Source organism: Podarcis liolepis, assembly GCF_965112155.1.
Source record: "Podarcis liolepis genome assembly, chromosome: 10".
NCBI classification, from domain to species: Eukaryota; Metazoa; Chordata; class Lepidosauria; order Squamata; family Lacertidae; genus Podarcis; species Podarcis liolepis.
Genome location: NC_139562.1, coordinates 27,395,338 through 27,408,806, shown reverse-complemented (window position 1 = coordinate 27,408,806; position 13,469 = coordinate 27,395,338).

Genomic DNA, 13,469 nt, shown 5'->3' with positions numbered 1-13,469 from the left:
CTCTTCTCATGAGGTGGCCAAAGTATTGGAGCCTCAGCTTCACGATCTGTCCTTCCAGTGAGCACTCAGGGCTGATTTCCTTAAGAATGGATACGTTTGATCTTCTTGCAGTCCATGGGACTCTCAAGAGTCTCCTCCAGCACCATAATTCAAAAGCATCAATTCTTCGGCGATCAGCCTTCTTTATGGTCCAGCTCTCACTTCCATACATCACTAACTACAATTTATATTGAAATGCAATACATTTCGCCATAGTGGAGAAGACTGTGACCTAGGAGCATGCTTAGTCTGCTGTCTAGCTTCTAATATTCAATGGGCAACTTCAGGACCCCGCCCTCCTTTCTGATAGTTCTTTATCTTTAATCTGAGTTGGACCAAATAGCCCTTTAAATAGAGGACTCATCAAATGGAGGACTCGTCTGAGATTCATTGCCTATTATCTCTTCTGAGCACAACCCTGAAGGACAGTTTTCATAGGTGCAGTTTTTAGGGAAATGATGTCATGGGCCAAATTTGTTACCCTCAAAGGCCAAAATTGACTCATGGACTGGAGGTTCTTTACCCTGGGATAATATAATCCACTATGGTTTACCTGTCAGTTTTCCCCTTAAAACCACTTCTGCCTCCAATTAGTCATTATCATGTAAACAAATCCAGAACTGCTTGAAAGTACAGGGGCTATGTAGACAAGCTCTCAATAAACACAAGTGCAGGAAGCAATTCTAGCATTAGAGGATGAAGGAAGTGTATTTTGTATCACATTTGAAAACCAGGATGATGATGACATAGAATAGCTAAGACAGACATATGATTAGTGAATAGGGACAGGGAATGTGTAGAAAGCTTTTCTCTCTGCTTCCAAGAATTAGGCATAAATGTACTTCCTTTGAAGGTTAGTTATTATAGCAAATGGTTTAGAGGCATGGTTAGGTTGCATTCCAGATTGTATGTGGGTGTGAGAAACCATATGTTTTCCTTTCAGTCTCAATCATAGAAATGTCTCGTTTCTTTGAAGGAAATGAATTTTAGTCATTAGAATTCAAATCACTTTGCTACATGAAGTTACTGAAATGCTGTCTATACCACACACAAAGCTTACATGATGAGCTCACTTTTTGCTCCCCTAGTTTCACAGAAGTGTTTTGAAAATTCTATTATGTGTCTTCCAAGCCAAATTATGAAAATGAGTGACACAGGCTATATCACTATTGCAGCAACATCACAGAGAGTGGCTTCCTACGTTTAGCAACTCTACGTTGCAATTCTGTTGCAAATACATAATGAAAGGTTATTTCCAAATAAAATGCACATAGACACATGCTGACATATGTGACTTCAGAAAGTCTTTGGACAACTAATACCGTTTTGTAACTAAGCCAAAGTACACGTGATTGAAATAATCACATACCCTCCCCCCCAACGCTTATCTCCACTTCCCTTCTCTTGCTTCTCTATGTGTATTTTTCTCCTGGGGTGGGGATCTGACCTGTTCTTTATCTTTTTTTAATAATAATTTTTATTAATTTTTTCCTTTTACAAATTCGCCATCTCAAACAATATTCACAAATTTCAACTTTTTGGACTTCCACCAGCTTCTCCACCAATCATCCATATTTTCTATTTTTACACATTCTCTAAATTAATATTGCCATTTTATATTATCCTTTCAGTTCTATTTCTTTTTTACAATACATCTTTAACTTTCACAAAGCCTCATTAAACTCCACTAGCGTTGTCTGTTCGTCACATATGCTTTTCAGATAATCTGTAAACTTTCCCCAGTCCTCGATGAACTTGTGATCCCGTTGATATCTAATCTTCCCAGTCAATTTGTCCAATTCTGCATAGTCCATAAGTTTCATTCTCCACTCTTCAAGGGTCAGTAACTCCTCTTGTTTCTATTTTTGGGCCATTAATATTCTTGCTGCTGTTACTGCGTATTGAAAAAGTTTGTAGTCCCTTCTATTTATCTCTCTTCCTATTATTCCTAACAAAAAGGCTTCTGGTTTCTTTACAAATGTATATTTAAACATCTTCTTCAACTCATTGTATATCATTTCCCAGAAACCCTTTACCTTCTTACATTCCCACCACATATGGAAAAAAATCCTTCTTTTTCTTTACATTTCCAACACTTATTACATGTTTTAAACATTTTTGCTAACTTAACCGGTGTTATATACCATCTATATACCATTTTCATAATATTTTCCTTTAACGCCGTGCATGCAGTAAATTTCATATTTTCATTCCATGCTTTTTCCAGTCAGCCAATTGTATATTATATCCAAAGTCTCTGGCCCAATGTATCATAACCGACTTTACCTCCCCATCCATCGTTTGCCATTCCAACAACATTTTTGACATTATCTTATAATCATTTTTTATTATCTCTGTTTGAAATTTCGATTCTTTTTCTGTATATCCACTCTCTTTTAAGTCCTTTTTAAACATTTCATTTACCTGAAAATAATGCAACCAATCAAACACATGTTCTTTTACTTGTTCATATGGCTTCATTTTCCATTTCCCCCCTTCTTTAATTATTAAATCTCTGTAAGTAATCCAGTTCCCTCTCATATTAATTTTCTTTACACTCATAACCTCTAATGGAGACAACCAGTGTGGAACTTGGGTTCTAATATATTTTTATACCTATCCCATATTTCTATTATGGAACTCCTGAAGATATGATTCTCAACGCCCTTATGACTTTTCTTCTTCTCCAACCATAAATACGAGTGCCATCCAAATCTGTTATCAAATCCTTCTAAATCTAACAGTTTATTGTTTTTTAATTCTGACCTGTTCTTTGCGTGGCGAGTTCCCGCCCCCCACCAGGATAAATAAAGACACGAGACACCATAATTTAAGGTTAATTGGGCGAATTAGGCCACAACTTTATTGAATTCAGGAATGAGAAGCATTGGCTTAGGCATTGGTCCTAACGACTATCCGGCTCCAGCCCATTTGCTGGAGACACGGGGAAGGGTTAACACTATATCGGGGGAGTCTCCTGCCGAGGCACGTCGACTAGGAGCTCCCCCGGGTCACCGCTCTGGGGCGTGCCTTTGGCCCTCACCTCCATAGGCTTCGGACAGGGCCACACCCCCCGGAGTCCTTTAACGAACCACCCTTCGCTCACTGGGTGATGGCGTTCCTCCCCCCCCACATCCTCTTAACCCCTTCTTACCAATGCCTACCGCCAATGCCGAGAAGTTGTGACGAGTTGCTACGAGGTAGGCGAAAAACCAAAAAGCTAGAAATTGCCAACTGGGAAAAATTCCTACCATGCCCCTTGCAGCGACAGACCGAAGTCCATAGCAAAGTCAAAGACCTACCTAAAGCCCACTTAAAGGGAGGGAGGGTGGGAAAACGTGAGGGCTAGCCGGCGAAAAGAGGGCGAGCCCCCTCTGCGCCGGCCCTAAATAGGACAGGCCACGCCCCCCAGCCAGCTGGTTGGCTGGCTGGGGGGGCAGGCCCGGCCGGGATTTCCCTGCTCTCGCGGGGGCTGCGACCAGCCCCCGCTCACGTGGGGTGGGCGTGAAGCCCGCAACCCCACCTCCTGGGCAAGCTGGAAGTGGCTTTATCAAGTGCCATGTATGTATGGTTGCCACTAAATAGATTATATGGCATGTATATCTGTACCTGCAAAAGGACAATTTTGAGCATTATAGTGTGCTCCCAGTTGATCCTCTGCAAGTAGGAGTTGAATTCAGCACCTTTTAAATTTGTCACCAAATACAAGCTCTGCCTGGTGTTCAGGAGCTCCTGATCAGGGCTTCTAAATGCATCTGATCCCAGCCACAAGTTGGACTTGCTTAAGGTGCTGAATTTAAGTTTAGCACTGCATACAAGCCCTGCTGAGTTAGCTGCATGTGGGAAATTGCACATTTCCCACATGCAGCTGGTTGAGGGCAGCTGATCCCTGCCACAAGCCATAGTTCGCCCTTTTGGTTTATGCACCGCTATTTTAAGTTCCAGTGTCAGTTAATGAAAGGTAAATCCATTGGCCACCATAGGTTTGAGAACCAGAACAGAGTCCAGTTTAAGTTTCAATAACATTTGTAGATGATTACCGAGGGAGGTTCCATTGAATTCAGTCAAATTTACTTCTGAGTAAATATACATGGAATAGGGCTGCTAGCTAGCATGATACACTTGCATCCAAACTTGCACCTTCACTATAAAACTGGTATATCAATTTCCATCTGTGTAAAGCCATATTTTATTATGTGCTGCAGCAAAACAGTTTTACACTCTTCCACAAGTATTAAATCAGCTTGAGAGGCTTTTGGATCTGCTCCTTCAATAACACTGCTCCTTCTGTCTTATTCTTCCACAATAATAGTGCTTTTTTATTCTATGGACATGAACAAACAAATAAAGAAATCAGAAAGTCTCCCACACACTGCCTATTTTGGTCGTTGTTAGTTTGCTTATTTATTTTCCATTCTGTAATTGTTTCTGGTTGAAGAAACCTGAAGAAAAGATTATGATGACTAATAGATTTGCACATTATCAATGCTCAAACGCCCCCATAAACTGCTCTAGTAAAATTAGTAGGATGAGCAGCTGTTGTCATGCTTTTATTCCAATGACAACTGTAAATGAATTTTAAGGCTTTGTTCACATATAACTTGTCTATAATAGTCAGAGAGGTGGGCAGCTGACTGAGCACAAGAACAGCAAATCTTAGGAAGAGGAGGAGGCAGAAAAAAGGAAAACAGATTTCCCCTTCCATTCTGGGTATGTACATCTCTACTTGAGATAAGGCAGCACAGCACCTGTTACCTTGTCTTATCAATATAGAGCTATCATGATATTTTCTTAATTTGCATTCTTCATTCTTACCTGAAAAAATTAATTTTAAAGAAATCATTCACAAATGTTCCCTGGGCTCATTAGCCAGTTGTTTCTAGTAGACAACGAAACTAAACTTTCTCACTTTCTATATATTTTATTTCCTTATATTCCCTTCCCATAGACCATTTTAAAATAATGCTTACAGCCTAAGATCTGTGATACAAGAAGGAAAAGCAAAAAGCAAATTCATGTTCCAACTTTTTCATAATACATCATCATGGACTGGGCATCACACGGGTGGGCTGGGGAAACCCAGCCAGATGGGTGGGGTATAAATAATAAATTATTATTATTATTATTATTATTATGGGCAGCCAAATGGCAATTGGGCCCAGCTGAGCCAGTGGAGAGGTCCTCGCATAAGGAGCTGCCTTATAACACATCGCACCATTGATCAATCTAGCTCAGTATTGTCTACACTGACTGGCAGTGGGTTTCCCTGGTTTTAGACAAGAATATTTCCCATACCCACTTGGAGATGCTGGGGATTGACTTTGGGCTTTTCTGCAGGCAAATCATGCACTCTGCTGCGGAACTATAGTCTTTCTCGGTGTTTCACCTCTTGCTCTGATGCAGGAAGATTGAAGAACTGCTGACATTCTGTAACAGCAAAGTAAGTGTCTGACAACAGAGGTGTTGTACAATCTCACCCCTCCAGTCTGTGACTGTTACTGCATTTGCTTACAAGGCACAGTTGTATTGGCTGAGTGAGCTTCGGAATAGATTTAGGATAGGTTTAAAGCTTGCAACCCACCAAGCCAAATGCAGCCTAACCTTGCACTGTGGTCTGCTAATTGCTTGAAGGTTCCCAGTGTCTACATAAAAAATGGGATTTTCTAGGCCCAGTGAGAAGGTGTGTGCAGGAAGTGTATATGTGTACAGTAGGCACATACCTATTTGGAGGACCTAGTAATATGAGAGTGCTGTCTCTGAAATATAACAATCAAATTCTACCTTTGGAAATAGACAAAGTGGTAGTCTAATGCCCTGTGAAAACCGATGAATCCATTTTGCACTGGAAGTCGACTGGTACTAATTATGGCAATGTATATGCAGTGTTTCTAGTTATCTCTGTTCTTGATCAATGCCACATTAGCTCCTTCAGGGCAAGTTGGAATAGATTTAATCGTGCCTAGATTTTCTTATTTTACTCATATCATAAAATGTATATATTGCTTGATTGTAAAAACTCAACGTGGTTTACAAAGAGAAAAAAGTGAAAAGCAAATATTTAAATATTTTAAAAAAATTAGTATCAGCAATAAACAAAAAATAGATGCACATGCCATCTCAATGGGGGGGGGGCACAACGAAAAGGGCCTTTTTGCAGTGGCCCCACATTTCTGGAATACTTTGCCAGCTGTGCTTTGGTAGACCCTATCATGTCAAGATTTTTTGATAATCCTTGCTTATGTGTGCTTTTTTCAACTGTGTTATTGCTTTTTTAAAATAGTTTTAAAAAATATTATTTGGGCTGGTTGGTTTATTTCCCCCAACTTCTAATTATTGTATTGTATTGCATTTGAACTTTACAGCATCTTGGGTCATTTTTTAAACCTTAAAGGTGGCATACAAATATTTTAAAGGGGGGAAAAATCATGCTTATGCACATGGCCCATTGGTGGTGCTGTTAACCAAGGTTTCCACTCCTCTGTCTCTTACACTGCAATTCTGATTAGGATCACACACTTTCTTCCCTGCCACAGTTGCCTAACGTATAATCACAGCAAGACACGAACGCCCTTCCAAACACTGAAAGTCTGCATTAAACATGAAAGTGTGCATTAAACATGAACCAGCCCTACTGAGTAAAGATTCCTTTTTAAGCAAATATATGTTTCCCCACTATATTACTGTGATATTGGTCTTTATTCCTCAATTTCCTCGTTTAACTAGATTTCAGATACTGGGAAATTAGAACAACAGCACTAAGGGGCACAGAATGTTGCTCTACCTGTATGCCAGGAACTCAATTTTTCACTAGGCTATACTTAACATGATTATGTTATAAGAGGCCAGCTATACTGAGAGGTCAGTATATTTGGCCCATAGACCAGAAGTTTTCTACCATTGCCGTAGACTAACAGTACTACATTTGGAGGAAGATTTGGGAGCACTTGGCCAGAGCAGTCTGAGTGTGCTCCAGTAGGCCTCTCTTGTTAAAGAATAATAATAAATTTAATAATATTTATAAAATTTATATCCTGCCCACCTTGCCAGGTTTCCCCAGCATCTCTGGGAACTTACAACATAAATAAAAACACAACAAAGCATCAAACATTAAAAAAAACAAAATATCCTATACAAGCAGCAAACAAACCAATAAATCAATGGAAACCAATAATAATAACAACAATAATAACAATAATAAACAGTAATATCCAAATTAAGATAATCACCAACCCCAACTAAACGTTTAACCAACATCAACATCAACAAACAGATGACTCTTTGGGCTGAATTATAAAGCATATTATCATAAATGTGCAGCTACTGTCCAAAATGGTGCCCATGCAACTTGTTCATAACTTTTACTCAATAGTCCCAGCATCAGGATGATCTTCTAGAAGATCTTATCTGATGCATTCTTCAGTTCCCCATCCCGACTATACATGACTGCTGATGCTTGGAAGAAAAGGGAGGGAGGTGTCAGGCATCAGGGAATCCGACCCCCCCCCCCACGGTAGGCTGCCAGGAATAGATAAGACAGGGAAAGTTCTTACCAATGTCTTTTATTCCATATTCACAGAGAGAGGCTTAGAAATGCAGCCTCTTGGAGTAATGGTGTTGCTCCAAGTAAGTCACCCCCCCTTCTTTCCACTTCCTCAATTGTCAACAGCACCACCCACCTTATTGTGGCCATTTAGGGTCATTTGTCTCCAAGCCCTTTGCTCTCCTACTTTCAATGCCCACTGGGTTCTGGAAGAGGGAGCCAGGTCTGGAATGCTAATGTGTCAGCCAGCTGCTCCGGCTCTGCCTCCTCCTCCTCGTCTCCCATTATTTCCCAACTTTGCCCTTCATCTGCCTCTGTGCTGTGACCTCCCACAAACCACTGTTGTAAATCTATACTGTCATCCTCTTCTCTGGAAGGTTCAGGCTGGGGAGGTGGTCTCCACCACTCCTCCTCTGTCCTGTCTCTGACATGACGTGAAACGAGTTCTGTTAAAAGTTATAGAGGAAGGAGAGGAACTAGATGAGAAGACACTACATCTTTACTGTCCCTAAAGTTTTGCAGTGTTCAGTTCAAGTGCTATGTAGTTGGACTTTCTCCTCTTAATATAACTTTCTAAAAAACTTAGGCCTTTTCCAACTCACACACCTTTGTACCTGAAAACCTATTCACTCTGGTGGCTGAAATTGACAAGATTTGTACAAGTTCCCCCCTTCTAATAACTGGTTTTAGGCTTTCTAATCATTGAACATTACTAAGAAATTAGATTATTCAGCCATTATTGGTCTAAATGCACTGAGTACCATCAGATTTTGTTTTCCTTTAACTAAATAAAATTTTATTATTATAATAAATAAGTCTGCCTAATATGTCATATCATCTAGCCTTCAGGGCTGTATCCAAGTTCATCAAGAGGAATCAGACTAGATGAAAATTTTCTACCCTTGAGGCTTCTGATGGAAAAGAGGCACTAAAATGAGATACGAACATTAATGGAGACTCATCAGCATCAGAATAAACTCAAAAATAGACATGACATCTTGCATTTGCATAACGCTGTCAGCTGCTACTATAGAGACAGGGATCTATTACCTCTGTTTATGCTGCTGCTAACATAATTTATAGCAATTTATTCTATAAAAGTAGATTGTAACTGTGTTGGCTGGGAGGGGGAAAAGAAATCACCTTAGCTGCTCTGAAAATAAAAATGGTAATGTGTATAATAGATTTCTGATAAAGTAATTTGAATGGTGAGCTAATATCTAGGCTTGGCTAAATGCATTTTAGTGAACCTCATCACAACCCAGCAGCTAATCTAGATGCATTTATAGACAGAAGGATAATTCCGTCTCCTGACCCATGCAACTTTTGTTGAATGGGACATGATATCATTCCACCCACAATAGCATATTCTCTAGAATTCCGGAGAGCAGCTCACATCTGAAGAAAGAGAAAGTGTGAGGATACAGTCAAGTTTCATTTCATTTCATGTATGCCAGCTATAAAACAAACTTCATTCTTATGCATTTATACAGTTGTTGAAGCACGATTCAAACTGCCTTAGAGGTTAGGTGCTTCTGGGAGCTATCCAGGGTGCTGCCCATTATACTTGTTCATCTTTTGGTCTTTTACATTTGCTTTCCTTGGCCTTGCTTATCTGGGCCTGCCTTTTGCTTTGCTTGACCTTGCCTTGCTGAAACCTGGCCTTTGCTTGACTTTGCTTTCTGGATCCTGAAATAGTGGTATGTGACCTGGTGCCCCAAGACTACGGACTCAGCTATACAGCTGCAAATAAAATGTTTTAAGTGTGTTCTAATATAAGGGACACAGGTGGTCCTGTGGGTTAAACCACAGAGCCTAGGACTTGGCTATCAGAAGGTCGGCGGTTTGAATCCCCGCGACAGGGTGAGCTCCCGTTGCTCGGTCCCTGCTCCTACCAACCTAGCAGTTCAAAAGCACGTCAAAGTGCAAGTAGATAAATAGGTATTGCTCCGGCGGGATGGTAAACGGCATTTCCATGCGCTGCTCTGGTTCGCCAGAAGCGGCTTAGTCATGCTGGCCACATGACCCGGAAGCTGTATGCCAGCTCCCTCGGCCAATGAAGCGAGATGAGCTCCGCAACCCCAGAGTTGGCCACGACTGGACCTAATGGTCAGGGGTCCCTTTACCTTTACCTTTAAGTGCAATATACCATGTGGCATTAGATGGTGATGGTGAGCTTTAGGGAAATTCAATGTATTTTTAAAAACACTTTAAAAAACAACAAACCCATTTACAGAATGGGTTTTTTTTAATATGTGTGTAGATTCCACTTGAGTCTACTACGTGCTCCCACTTGGGCTGGAATCCTGTCCCAAGGGTTGGACCACTTCTGGGGCAGAATGCTAACTAGTTTCCAAAAGCTCATTTACCATGATGCAGTTAGACTCCTCAGAGATCTGGGATTGGCTGCACCTCTAGTTAACAAGTTAGTGGCTAACCTGAAGTTGTTGCCATGTAATGTGCAGAATGGCTCTTACGCCTTTCCTGTTTTTACTATTCATTTCAGCACAGCTGTGTGGTACCATGCTGCAAAGCATCCCCAGTCCCATTGAAGAGGGTTTGCTGTTGCTGATCTAAGCTGGAGACTTTTTAGCTTTGCAAACTTAATACTTCTCTAGCCCCCCTCCCCTCCCAAAAGGTCATCGACACCAGGAACACCCAATCTATGGGTGGGACCAAAAATGTATTTATGGCAAGACAACATGGGGCAGTTGCCCAGAGTGATACATTTGAGGAAGAGGCATTGCACCATCAGACATGCCTTTTAATTGGAGCTCTTTCTCAACCATTGCTCTTGCGGGGGGAGGGGTGCACACACAAAATGCAATACGAAGGTCACAGCGCCAGTTCCTCCTTGGTCAAAGTGACAGAGAGAAAGCAGGAGGGGCAGCAGGAGAGAATGTGTGTGCATGGGGTGGTGTGTGTTTGTGCTTTGAAAATATTGGCAGGAGGGAGACAGATAAGAGACTTTGAGCTAACTCACAGGACATAGAGAATGTGAAATGAGTGATGGGCTCTGTCCTCACACCAGTCAGAAATAAATGCTACATATATAAGACAAGTAGGCTTATGGTGTGTGTGAGAGAGTGTGTATACCAATGCTCTCCTTAATCCTATTTAATTTATTACTTAGCCAGCAGAGTAAACAGTGGAGTTAAAAGTTCCTTTTTTTCTCCCCTGCCTTCTTAAACAACCAGCTGGATGATATGCGATACCGTCCACAAGATGGGGAGTGAAGTGTCCAGCCTGCCAAGATCAGGCTGGCAGCACCAGCACGGAAACTGACTATGGTCAGCTAAGTCCTGCACAGGAGGGAAAGTCTGAAAATTGGATCTGTGCCTTGTGCGAGGGATTCCTCTCCTTGCAGGCTGAGCTCAAGTCACAATATAGCAGGAGCATAGAGTTGGGGAAGCTGGTTCCTCAGAAAAGTCAATTCCCAATTAAGCTGAGATGGCACTGCCACCATGGTTTGCAATAAAGCTGTGACACCATTGGGAATTGAGAGAGGAGATTTTGAGTATTTAGGAAACTAACAAAAGAGTAAATGTTAAGTTGGGCTTGTATGCAGGAGGAAGGGAAAGGTGTATGCTTGAGAAAGCTGGAAGTGAAAGAGAGATGGGTCAGAGTAAAGGACTCAGGGTGTGGGTAGGTGGGGGTCATATACCATCGGAACAAGGTGGATGTTGATTTGATTTTTTATATATTTTAGTCCATGTATTTAGTCCACTTCCAATGAAACATCTCGTAAGTGATTAGCATCAATATCCTTCTCAGAGGAGAGTGGGGTAGAGCCAGCATCTGACATGTGCTTTAAGGTGCCATTAGGACACCAATATTCTAAGTTTAAGTGGCTTCATTATGGGTCATGTTGGCCATCCCTGCCCTTAAATATCAACCCCCTAATCTGTCCCGTAAGAGATGCAGGGCTCTTACAGTACACTTTCTCACTAAGGACTTCGAATAGCCTTAACCAATAAGAGACACGATTTCTACCCTGTTGACACAATGTGCTACCACAGTGCAAGTAAGAAAGACAATCTTGCTTGACTGTATGTGGAGCATTCCTTTAAAAATACAGGCTGGCTCCTTTCGAACAGCCTTAGCTTCACGGCTCCTATAGCTCACTGTTTTGTGCCTGACTTGCTCAGCTGAGCTGCTTTGCAAAAACGAACTAATATTGATACTTGTTTCTGAGCTGAAGGGATAATGCTTTAATCCTCTTAGGGTGGGATTCTGACTCCACTGAAATCAACAGCCAGATTCCCAATGGTTTCCACGGGAGATTAGGTTTTTGAGGAGGGATTTGAATGGGGTAACTTGACAGAGAGGGGCTTTTCTAAGCAGTGGACACAACATGGACACAGGCACAAAGGAGGTCTGTAGGGCAATGAATCTCTTTAACCTCAAAGGCAATTTTTTAATGACCTGAAAATATTCATTTCCCTCATTATTCTTACTGCCTTCATAGTCCAAACTGTTATTAGCAAACATATAAAATTAGCCAACCCTCTTTAAAATCTAGCTCCAGTGTTGGGTTGGAGTGACCTCTTAGGGCAATGAATTCTATAGGTTAATGCTATGCTGCACCAAGAATTATTTCTTGTCTTATTGGTTCACAACCTGTTGCCCTTTAAAGTCAGCAAGTGGCTGCTGCTTCTCGTAATGCTGGGGCACAAGGTAAAGAGAGAGAATCAATCTATTTTGCAGCAAACCTTTGATCATCCTGAATGCCTCAGACATGCCACCTTGTAACCATTCACCCTTGCAGGCTAAATGGCTCTCATCCTGCAGTCCTTCATCTTATGCAAATCCACCTGCTTTGCTCTGTTGACCTTCACCAAACCTTCCCAATGACTTCTACATATCTTTCCTTCACTAAACACCCTCCTGAAAAGCAAACTATTCTGACCCACAACTTCTTGTGTTATTCAAAGGGTCAATTCCTATGTCTGCACTGATTCATAATGATGAGTGTGATCCCCCCACATTCCTATTAATTGTCCCCTAATCTTCAAAGAGATGCAGATGCTCAGCTTCTTTAAATTCAATGCAGATGCACCAACTTCTGTTTTTTAAGTAAAGGGATTTCATTTTGTTTCTTTGTTTATAAAATCATTTGGCCCTGGTAACACACTGTGGTCTTGAAGTGTGCACGCAAACTGGCTCACAATAAAAGAAGAGAAGCACAATAATATCCAGTTACAATACTGTAAAACTGTGCTGAAGATAATCAACCAAAACACTATCTGCAAGAAGACAAGACATTCAAAGCCAGATTAAAAGCTAGGTAGAATAAAATCTTCTTAGCCGATTGCCTAAGCTTAAAAGAGAAGGAGGCAGCCAAATCTGTTGAGGTTGTTCTAGCTCTGAATTTCCTACTCTGAGCAGGAGATTGGACTACTTGGACCACCAGCAACACTCTAGGAATAGTTACAGATAGGTAGCCGTGTTGGTCTGCTATAGTCAAAATAAAAAAATTCCTTCCAGTAGCACCTTAAAGACCAACTAAGTTAGTTCTTGGTATGAGCTTTCGTGTGCATGCACACTTCTTCTGAAGAAGTGTGCATGCACACGAAAGCTCATACCAAGAACTAACTTAGTTGGTCTTTAAGGTGCTACTGGAAGGAATTTTTTTATTTTGACTCTAGGAATACTCTAGGAACCTCTTTATGATGGAAGTTCCACAGTCTGGGTGCTGCAACTAAAAAGGTCATACTCCAACCAACCATATTTCATAGATGGTGGGTCATGGAGCAAGGCCTCTGATGATGACTGCTTTGAGCACATTGCAAGCAGGCACCTGTTAAACTTTGGTTGCTTTTCAGGATCCCTTCTAATCCCAGAGTTCCCTCTCCTCCCTTCACCTGGAAGGATCATCTCATCCAAGCTC